General features: G+C 50.0%; 1 long non-coding RNA gene across 1 annotated transcript in view; it reads right to left on the reverse strand.

Moving 5' to 3' along the window:
• Positions 1-8,985, reverse strand: part of LOC132538020 (uncharacterized) — a 33,543-nt gene extending 24,558 nt beyond the window's left edge. The window contains exons 1-2 of the long non-coding RNA XR_009549429.1: positions 8,837-8,985; positions 1,436-1,551 (exon numbers count right to left, since the gene is read on the reverse strand). This is a non-coding gene — a long non-coding RNA (uncharacterized LOC132538020). The remainder of the gene's footprint in view (positions 1-1,435; positions 1,552-8,836) is intronic.
• Between the last annotated feature and the right edge of the window lie 2,277 nt (positions 8,986-11,262).

The following is an 11,262-nucleotide window of genomic DNA, read 5'->3' on the forward strand; positions in this document are numbered from 1 at the left end:
AGATAGACAGTAAGAGAAAGATGGACACTTGCAGACTTCCCTGCAGTTGGGGAGCAGGTGCTTGAACCTGGGTCCTTGCACACCACAAAGTATAAGCTCAATTGAGTGTGCCACCACCCAGCCTCATTTTTTTTTCATTCCTAAGGATTTACATATTTACTTTTGTGAGTGAGAAAGAGAGCCAGAGGGCAGAGCACCACTCCATATCACTTAGTTCCAGGAGTCACATGCAGTGTCTCAGCCCCCCAAGTCCTGCACTCTACTCCAGGAACCATCTCCCCGCCTTTTATCCTATGCCCCGCCACTGCTGCTCTCATGCCTGCAGTGTGGCTCTGAGGTTGAGTCTGCTACATGTGCTGAGTTTTTCTCAGGAGGCTTCTGTGTTGTGAATCTCCTGTGCCCTGCCCTTCCCACCCATCACTGAAAACCCCCTGCAGCCTGCACTGGAAGTGGGTGTCTCCCCAAGGGGTCTCCAGAATCTCTGCTGGCTGTGAAGGGGCTCCTTGGGCTCCCTTGAAATGAATGCCTTGGTCTGAGGCTGGTGGGGTTCCCCCAGACCCCAGTGCTATTGCTGACACAGCTGGCTCCCCACTTCCCCCTCTCAGGTGTGCTCCCCCTAACTTATGAAGTGACAACACAGCACTTTGAGGAGCCCAACTACTTGGGGCTCCTTAGCTGACTTCCATGCAGGTCAGATCTGGAGTTGCCCTGCACCCAGAGCCTTGGGGGCGAGTGTCCTGGTCAATGTCTCTGGGGTGAATTCGTCTGCTGCTTGCCTCTGGGATATCTGTGTCTCTCCTGCATATCTCAGTGCTGTGACTCCAAGGATTTTCCTTGTTCCCACTAGCCTAATGCAATGCATGTTAATGCAGAGATTATACAGATTTCTATACAAATATGCACAGAGATGAAGGTACTCCAGCACGCTTATGTGTGTATCTCAGGTTTTTTCATTGTGTGCAGTGGGGATTTGCTCATGAAATCCACCTGTTGTCAATGGGAGCTTCTGGCTGCACAAGGCTTTATTGCTCTCTCTACCTCTGCTAATTCCCACCTCTGCATGTGGAGGTGGGTGGCTGCCCTCCATCCCTTCGACTTCACTCTTTACTCCTCTTCAGGACTTCCCACCCCCATCCTGTCTTCTCCTGATCCTTGATGTAGTCAGATTATGGAGGAGGGCAGGGGCACTTATCCAGAGATAGCCTTCCTGTCACTCCAGTATATGCTACCAGCAAAAATCTGTTAAAGAACAGGATTAGTGTGGGTGAAACTGGAGGAAGAATGGAATCTCTTGGAGCTTTTTAGGATCCTGGATGTTTTGCAGGGATGGGACCTGCCTGGAGGACAGAGTGGGCTGTGGTAGAATCTCCAGGAGGAAGGAACCAGCCTGAGATCTCTGAAGGGGGAAAGAGACAGGTGTAGCCACTAAGCTTACCTACAGGAGGTGAGTCTCAGGTGTCACTGGCCAGGGCCTATGGGGAAGACTCCACAGCAGCCTCAGATAGAACATTCCAACAGGTGGGGCTGGCTGGGCTGGGATGCTGGGGCTACCTAGAGGGTGGAGGGAGGACAGTCAGCTCTTGGGTCCCAGCACCCCTGGGTAAAATGCGAACCCAGGGCAGGGGAGGATCTGGATAGGCTAGCAGGTGTATCCTGAACCAGGTGCTTTGCTCAGACCACCTGAGCCATCCAAGTCTGGGCTGCAGTGGTTAAGGAGCCACCAGCAGATATCCATCTACTGCTGGGACCCTTGAGGACTGGCAGGATGTCATGTGTAGTGACCAAGGAAATGTCTGGGTAGCACAGCATGCATCAAGCACAGTTTTCAAGCCTAGTCACACCTTGCCTGCAAGTAGCTTCCCTGGGTGAGAAATGTAGGGCCTGCTTTGCTGGTGAGCTTGGCAGTTGGCACTGTGGGCCCGTGGACCACCCTCTGAGCAGCAGCTCCAGGGCAGTGGTCCTCACCTAGCTTGCATACTGGACCAACCTGGTCCCAGTTCCAGCTGGAGACAGGCTCTCACCTCCCTCATACGAGCAGGGTGGGGGCACCTTGAAGTTCTGACCCTGTCCAGGCCATTTCACTATGATTTTCATCAGGCTGGGGGTATGGATTGACCTACCAATGCCCCGGTCTGGCAAAGAAGCAATTACAGAAGCCAAAACTCCCACCTTCTACACCCCCAAAAGAATTTTGATCCATACACCCAGTGGGGAAGAAATGATGGGGGGAAGATGAGCAGAGGGCTCTGAACTCCAACTCCGTCAGGACCTGGAGAGAGAAGTGGAAAAAGGGAGGGACATTTGGATGTAGTGATAGATGTAGATGTGACCTGGAAAGGAAAAGAAGATGGGCCCATGGGGAAAAACTGGGGGGGACAAATATATAAAAATATAGAAAGATCGTTGTAGAAATAATAGTTAACCCATTATCTGCAACCTTAAGAGAACTGCTGTAGCTTACAGTGGAGGGATTGGGGGTTCAGAACTCTGGTGGTAGGAATGGTGCCTAGTTTTACCCTATGATCTTGTAATTTTGTAAGTCAATATTAAATTATTAATTAAAAAACAAACAAACAAAACATGAGTTTTAGAACCACAGTTCTAGACCACCAGGAAAGAGGAGAACATCATTTTCCTCACCCTCCTTCCTGTTCCATAGACAAAATACACAGAGAGGCAGCAGGTGACAGGGACCCAGTGGACTAGGTCACTGGGGTGTACTGGTCACCTGATCTTCAATGTTGGTATGAGGTGTGACATCCTGACAGGTGCACCCACCTGATGCTGACAGTGGGGCAGTGTCTGCTTACACTGTGCTAGGAGCTGAAGAGAGCAAGTTCCCCAGGGAACTTGCAGGGAACCAGATCTAGGGCTCCACTGGCTCCCTGATGCCAGCCAGAGCTCAGTGACCCCAGGAGAAGGGTTCCCTGTCTCAGACACCCCCGGGGCCTGGGCTCCTGTGTCCAGAGGCATCCACTGCCTTGACCCAAGTTATCCTGATGGTTGGAAGAAAGTCAGAAAATTCCAGTCAGCAAAAAGGAAACCATAGCCTGATTTCAGATTCCCTGCTAGGTTGGGAACCCCCCATCAATTTTCCTTGCACAGCTGTGTCAGCACCTTGGCTCAGTGTGAGCTGGTCTGAAGGGTTCTCACCACCTCTCACCCACATCTCCCCCAGCTTCCTCCACTCCCCTCCGACTCCCAGCTGGGTCTGGAAGACCCAGGAACAGCACCTGTGGTGGTGGTGGGGGTGGGTAGAAATGGAGTTTGGAGGGAATAAATCTCTTCTTCCTTTGGGAATATTTCCACTTCAAGATATAGTCAACTGTAGAATTCACTCAACGGCAGAACATAGTGCATACTCATAACCTATTTATAGGGCGAGTCACCTCTCAGCAACATCATGAACTCATAGTTCTAAACTAAACAATCTCTTCTTCCTCCCTCCTCACTATATCCTTCCCCACCCCTCTCTTCTCCTTCCTGCCCCTCCTCCTTCCTCTCCTCCTCCCTCAGCCACTTCCACTCCTTCTCTCCTTTCTCTGCTCCCTCTCTTCTCTCTTTTCTGAACTCCTGTTCTTCAGCAAACCCACAGCCATGAAGCTGTAGAACCCCAAAGTGCACTGATGGCCCCTTCCCTTCTGGGTGCAGACCTGTCCCTCTGGCTGCCTCAGTCTTCCTGCCTTGGCTGCTTGGACCTGGGGACTCCAGTGAGGCCCCCTGATCTGACATCTCAGAGGGGCTCCTGCCCATCTCCCCAGCCCCCACGCTCCATCAGTGGCCTTGTCTCTTAGACCCAGTATTGCGGGGAGTGGCTGGCAGGCTGTGTGCGGCTTCCGGGACGTAGTGTGGGCTGTGGCACGTTGGGGCAGCACAGCGATGGCTTCTGAAATGAGAGGCTGAAGGAAGTAACAGAATGGACAATCGGGGTGAGGGGCACAGGGCACCAGGATGCTGGTCTCTGTCTCCCAAAGGGTGCTGGGAAACCCTGTGACTCTGCATGGTTTCCAAGAAGAAAGGGTTGTCGTGCTCCTTTTGTCAAACCCCACCCCCCCAAACTGTGCACCCCATGCTTCTGAGAAGGGGCTGCTCTGTGGCAGTAGAAATTGGGGCCCTTAATCACCAGGCAGGTGGCTCTGAGCTCTTGCCTGGGAGCCCCTCCAAGTTCCACTCCTGAGCCATCTGCCCAGTCCACCTTTCCTGTGTTCCCACAAGGTGGGGTCCCCATACCCTCATCGAACCACACCTATGGGCTCAACCATGGAAGCTCCTCTTTATTTCAGTGGGAACTGTCAGGGCCATGGCTGGGGGAGGGGACCCTTAAAGGTAGAACACCCCACTTGAACCCTCACTCATCCTTTTTTTTTTTGTCACAGCAGGGCCTCATATGTGCATGATTTTATCCCCCCCACCCCTCTGGGGGGACCAATTTCCCTGGTGTCTTCATGCTCCCACCAGGTGGTACAGAGTCTCCATCCTGGCCATGCGCATGGCAAGGCAGGCACCTACCTACTGAACTATCTCTCCAGCCTTCTGCTGCCTGTGATTCTGGATGGAAGATTAGAGTTTTGAAGTTGATACTTTGGCATTGTGGGGGGTGAGGAGGACTGCTAATTCCCTCCATCTTCTTTGGCTGCTGGACACCCCCTGAGGCAGCAGCCTGAAGGCCCCTGGTGTTGGGTCTTCCTCTGGTCCTTACTGGGCTTGCAGGGTGCTGTGTATGCCCCAGCCTTTCTCAACAGTGCAGTCAGACTTCAAGTGCCCAGGAGGAAGCTGGCAGACAGACAGACACACTGCAGGGCTCAACTTGCTCTGTAGCTGACACGGTTTCAAATTGCATAGGACTCGGCTATGCTGAGATGGAGATTGAGGTACGCACTAGGCAGACACCTCTGATGAGAGCCTGTGGAACAAGTGTGGTGAGAGTCCAGGCCCAGAGATGTGAACCCAGCCGGAAGGCGCCTTGGGCGGTTCCCAGGGGTAGCACGTGGTGTTGGCTTGTTCTCTGTTGGGTGGACACTTAGCTCCAGATCTTGGTTGAAGACAAAGGCTTTTAAATGCAGTTTTTCTGGATGGCACAGTTTCTCCCAGGTCAACATGGCCCTCCCAGGAGAAGCCAGGAGGAAGGTGGCTGGGTGCTGGCTCTCTGGCAGATGCATGGGCAGAGGGCAAGGGCTATGCCTTCCAGGTAGGGGCAGCGGGGCCAGCATCTCCAGTGTGTGTGGTCTGCCGGAGGTTGTCCCCATGGGCTTGTGACTGTGTCCAGGTGACCTTTCACATGGTGGGAAACCCTTTGCACGCATGTGGCTACTCACTTTCAGATTGCCTCTGACGGCAGGAATAAGACGGTGAGCAAGGAGCATTGGCTTCAGGCACAAGTGCCTTGTGATTGGTATCTGTCACTGTGGTTACTGTTGAGACTGAAGGTACATGAAAGTGTTTATATTCTGTAACTACCTCATGAGTTCCTACTAGGTGCCGGCCTGAGCAGTGCTGCTAGCATATACTATTGCTTATTATCATTATTATTGTTACTATTTACTGCTAGGGCTTTTGCTAGGACTTGGTGCCTGCACAGGTCTACTGCTCCCAGCTTTTTTTCTCTTTCTTTCTAGAGACGAAGGTGAAGCCTAGGTGCTGGAGCAACTGGCTTGGCACACACAGTACAGTGTACAAGGACTTAGATTCAAGTCCTGGGTCTCTGCCTGTAGGGGGAAAGTTTCATGAGTGGTGAAGCAGGACTGCAAATTGTTTCTTTCTCTCCCCATTTCCTCCTTCCCTCTTGATTTCTCTCTGTGTCTCTATCCAATAAGAAAATATTAAAAAAATAAATAAATCTTTAAAAAAAAAGGATGAAGGTTAAAGCAAGGAGCAGGGCTAGATAGCATAATAGTTATGCAAAGGGACTCTCATGCCTTCAGCTCCAAAAGTCTCGGGTTCAATCCCCTGCACCACCATAAACCAGAGTTGAGCAGTGCTCTGGTAAAAAATAAAATAAAATAAAATAACATTCTAGTTTAAGGTTAAAGGCAGGAATGAAAGGAGAGACAGAGAGAGAGGTGTGAGCGCCCCAGCACAGCTCTACCATTTGGTGCTTCTTCTTTGCCTGGTGCTCCCATGTGGTGGCTGAGAACTCAAACTTGGGTCTTTGCACATGGTAAGATCACGGGGGGAGATGGAGAGCAGGTGGTGGGTGCAGCAAGGGGTGAGGAGATGGGGGGACACAGCCCTAGCCCATTCTCCCCAGACTCAGAGGAAGCCTCTACTTGCTGCTTAGTCACCATGCTGCAGTTTCTGATCCTGGGACCCCCAGGATATCAGGATGCTGTTCACTCTAGGGGTGAAGTCAGCAGGAACCCCAGAACTCCACACTGCCTCCTGCTGTCCAGAATGTTGAGTTGTCCTCTCTGATGTCCATAGGCCTGGCTCATTCTGTAGGTGTCAGCTTGGTAACACCAGGTCACCAATGGGAATCAGCCAGGACTATGTTCCCTCTCCCCCCATAGTCTTTACGTCAGCCACAGTCAATGTATACTTGCTGCAGAAGACATAGGTGGTATTTCCTCTTTGCTTTCCTTTTGCTGTCAGCATAAGTTTTCCTCTCTCTCTTTTAATAAAGAGAACTGTGTTTCATTTTTAAAAATTATCTTTATTTATTGCTTAGAGCCAGCCAGAAATTGAGAGGGAAGGAGAAGATAAAGAGACAGAGAGACACCTGCAGCTGTGCTTCACCACTTGCAATGCTTTCCCCCTGCAGGTGGGGACGGGGGCTCAAACCCAGTTCCTTATACATAGTAATATGTGTGCTCAACACCCAGCCCCTTTTCTTTCCCTCGTTGTCAGGCTCAGAGACCCTGCGGGTCTCACTGTGCTCCAAAACTACAACAGTAGATTCCAGGGATTCAAGTCTGAAATGTGGCAAATGGAAGACTTTTCTAATGTTCCAAACCATGCGACAGTGGAACCAACCACTTGGCAGTAGAAAGCTCCCCATCAGGGGTGGCATCCAAGCAGTGGCCAAACAAGGACTTGTGGGAGCGTTGAAGAGACAAAAGCAGCTGTGTGTGTGTGGGGGGGGGTGTGGGTGGGGGTGACTCTGCCCTTCCCATCTGGCGCCCACCTTTCTGTGAGATGCCAGGTAGTGCCCTTTCGTTCCCCGGGCCCCGTCTCTCCATGGTTGCAGAATACGAGAGGTGACAGCATCTACTCGGTTCAACTGCCGCCCAGATGGAAAAGGCTGCAGGAGGAAAGACCAATATTTATTCATCCTCATATTCAGAAATTAAACCGGGGAGCCACAAATAGACATCTCAAGCGAGAGCCCGTCTGTCCCTGCCTTGCAGGCTCCTGCGGCAGATTCCTCGTTCATGTCACGTCTTGCCGCCTCCTGCACTGGAGTTAGGCTTGAACGTTTGCCAGGCCCTTGGTTCTTTTCTGAGCAATTAACGGGAAGGCGGGGTGCCTGCCCCCGCAGCGTTCAGGATGTTCTTTTAAAAGGACTTGCATTGCTTCTGACGAAGACTGTGCCTCCCTGTGCTCCTACCCTTTTTTTTTTTCTGCACGGGGCAAGCAGGGGCACGGCGTGGTCCCCACCAGAGGCTGCCAGGCACAGGTCACGCTGGGCCTTGTTCCCTGCCCTGCACTTGGCCCCTGTCCACCAAGGCTAGTCTCAGGACATCCCCGGCTTGGCGTCCTCGTCTTCACAAAGGCTCCTCTTCTCCACTGCCGTGGTGCTCTCCCCTCCTCTGGAAGGCAAATCTCCTGCCCGTGTTCCCTGGCTCCTTCTCCCCCATAAAAGGCTCCTGACTCCACAGCCTCCTGAAACACTGCTCTGAATGAAGTCATCAGTGATCCCCCTACTTGAGACTGAGTGCCAGACCTCAGCTAGTGTCAGTAGCGTCTGGGACACCAGTGGCCTCTGCCTTTACCAGTGGGTCCCTGTCTTCTTCTGGTCACATGTGCTTCTTTCATCCCTAGGGTCCCCTCACCCCATGCCACAACTTCCTCTTGCCTTTCTGCTAGTCCCTCCTCACTCTGCCACCTCCTCTTCCTCTCTCTTTGGCCTTAAACACTTTGGTGAATCCCAGGACTCAATTCCTGGATTTTGTTTCATCTTATTAACTGCCACTGCTTTGGTGACCCTGTCTATAAACACCGTTGAGAGGCCAATGAACCCCATAATATAACCTCAAACTGGACCTCTGTCCTTACCTCCAGTCAGGATGACTTCCTTCTTTCTTTTCTTCCTTCCTTCCATCCATCCTTCCTTCCTTCCTTCCTTCCTTCCTTCCTTCCTTCCTTCCTTCCTTTCTCTTTCTTTCTTTCTTTCTTTCTTTCTTCTTGCTTTCTCTCTCTTTTTTCTTTCTTCTCTCTCTTTCTTTCTTTCTTCCTTTCCTTCCCTTTCCTTTCCCTTCCTTCCTTCCTACCTTCCTCCTTTCCTTCCTTCCTTCCTTCCTTCCTTCCATCCATCCCTTTTCTTTCACAGTATTCCCAACCTACTAGGAGTTGTTGTTGCTATTTTTAAAAGTATTTATTTTATTTTAATGAGAGAGACAGAGGGAAACACACACACACAGTGGGGGGGGGAAGAGGGAGAGTGAGAGAGAGAGAGGGAAGAGCAAAGCACTGCTCAGTTTTGGCTTGCGGTGGTGCCAGGGACAGAACCCAAGACCTTGAAGATTCAGGCAGCATGTTGCTGCCTCCCTGATCCTTTAGCAAGATTTCTGGCTGCTTCCATTCTGACAATTCCCTTTGGATGGCAAAGCCCCTCTTCTCAAGCTCACTGCATATGCCATAGAACACCCTCTCTCCCAGCCTCCCTTGGAAGCAACCTCACCCTGAAGTTGCTCCAGCCATGAGTCCCTGTCCAGCTGCCTCTTCCTCATGTCTGCATCCAGTCCACTGGGGAGTCACACTGGCCATGTCTGCACAGCTTGTGCAGGAAGGGACCACTAGTGCCCGGTTTCCTCACTGGTGCTGTCATCCTGGTCCCCACCCCACAGCCATTTCTCTGCAGAGCTCAGAACTGTCCTTTAAAGGAGTGTGTCACTCTGCTCATAATCTGGCAAAGGCTCTGCCTTTCAACTAACATGCAAGCCCACATCTTCACCGTGTATGGTCGCCTACAGGGCCACTCCTAATCTGACCTCCTGTCTCCTCTCTTCATGTTACTGACTCTGTCACTTCTTTCCTTGCTCAACTGTTCCTCACACCCAATCAGCAGGCCTTGGGGAAGCCCAGGCAGCCACATGCAGAGCACCCCCATGAGGAAAACTATGCTCCTAACTTGATAGCCCCTCTGCCATACAGCCCCATCCCTCCTGTGGTCACTCTTGATCATGCACCAGATCCCAGCCTGCAGCCTGTGTCCACACTGCCACATAGTGTATGTGTTGAGGAGACACCTCCCTCCAGCCATCCCCACCCTTGTCACCCTGGTCCCTCCAGCAGCGCCACACGAAACTGAGCAAGCCATATGTTCAACCCAGTGGGAAATGGTCTTTTAGGCAACTAAGTTGTGTGTTTGTGTGTATATACGTGTGTGTGGGGGGGGGGCTGTTACACGACAATTGATAGCCTAAACAACTGTCCACTGAGGCCCTGGCTTGAAACTCATTTTAATGACGTGCACACATGCGCACTCATCATACCTCAATGCCAAGATGTGTTCACGTCTGTGCAGGCTGTCTCCTTGGCAGTGTTCTCTTCTTCTGTTTGACTTGGCTCCTTTTCCTCCTTCCCACACAGCACACCCCATGCTCCCAAGCCTCGCCACCTTATTTACCCGAATACCCGTGCACTCATTTATCAAAAGGGATTGACACAGACGTGGAGGTTTTGTTTGGGGGTGGGGGTTGGTCATGTGGCACAAAAATGGTTCTAGTATTTTACTTTCTTGTATGTGTTTTGCTTTTTCTGTGTTTCATATTTTTTTGTTATTTTTAATTTAATAGGACTGAGAGAGATTGAGGGAGAGAGAAAGAGAGAGAGAGAGAGAGAGAGATGGAGAGACAGGGAGAGAGGGAGAGAGAGAGAGAGGGAGGGAGAGAGGGAGAGAGAGAGAAAGAGAGAGAGAGATGGAGAGACAGGGAGAGGGAGAGAGAGAGAGAGTGAGAGAGAGACAGGGAGGGAGGGAGAGAGAGAGAGAGAAAGAGAGAGAGAGAGAGATGGACCTATAACACTGCGTCACTGCTTGTGATGCTTCAGTCCTGCAGGTGGGGAGCAGGGCCATGAACCATGAATTGTGAATGGTAATGTATGTGTTCAACCAGGTGCACCACTGCCCATCCTGTGTTTTGCTTTTCTTCTTCAGCAATTTCATGTGAAAACTCCCCCAAACCCCCAGGAAAGCTCCAATTTTGTCTTTTCAATAGTTGCATAAAAAGCCACATTGTGGCCATTTCCTATTAGTTAGTCATTCCCAGAGGCACTGGAGCCTGCACAGACAATCTTGTGGAAAGTTATTGTGAGCGTTTCAGGAATTTTACAAGCTGGTTATTAAATGCAGCCAGTATAAGAATAATTATTTTATAAATGTATGATTAAGCACAGCCTATTAAAACAAAAATAATAAAATACTCAAAGTCAATTACTTCCTGGTTACTTCACTGTTGTTGGTGCTTTCCAAGTTATTTAAATTAATTGTAAATAGTATTAGAAGTCTGCTTCTATGTATCACTCCCCAAGTCAGTGACCACACGCATTATGTAGGAGACAATAGGGAAAAGGCACAGACCATAGAAATGGACACACATTACAAATCAGGGCTCAGCTTTCTGTTTTGCTGGCTGTCTAGACTTAAAAACATCAACTCTTTTCTTTTTTTTTTAATTTTTAAGTGTTTTCAATTTAACGTAATTGTATTAGTGATTTGATCATTGTTTGCAAGAATATAAGATTACAATGATATAGCTCCATATCACACCCACCATAAGGTTTTGTGACCCCAACCCTCTGCTATAATCACCATAGATCTCATAAAGTACAGAGACAATTTGGTTCTCTTATCTTCCTCCTTTTCTTCAGTCTCTTCCTTTTTTTTTTCTGTTTATTTGCAAATTCATTTGTTTCAATTCTTTGAAGAGGTCCTGTTTGCATTTTGTTGAGTTTTTGGATGATTTCCATCGCTTTTTCTCTTTTTAAAACTTGTTGTCAACACGACCGACCATGCTTAGAGAAAATTCATTCATATTGATAAACAGATTGCAGCTTAGGTTTGACTTATCCTATACAATTTGGACTAAAACCTTTGCACACAGTTTA

This window comes from Erinaceus europaeus, chromosome 4, assembly GCF_950295315.1.
Source record: "Erinaceus europaeus chromosome 4, mEriEur2.1, whole genome shotgun sequence".
NCBI classification, from domain to species: domain Eukaryota; kingdom Metazoa; phylum Chordata; class Mammalia; order Eulipotyphla; family Erinaceidae; genus Erinaceus; species Erinaceus europaeus.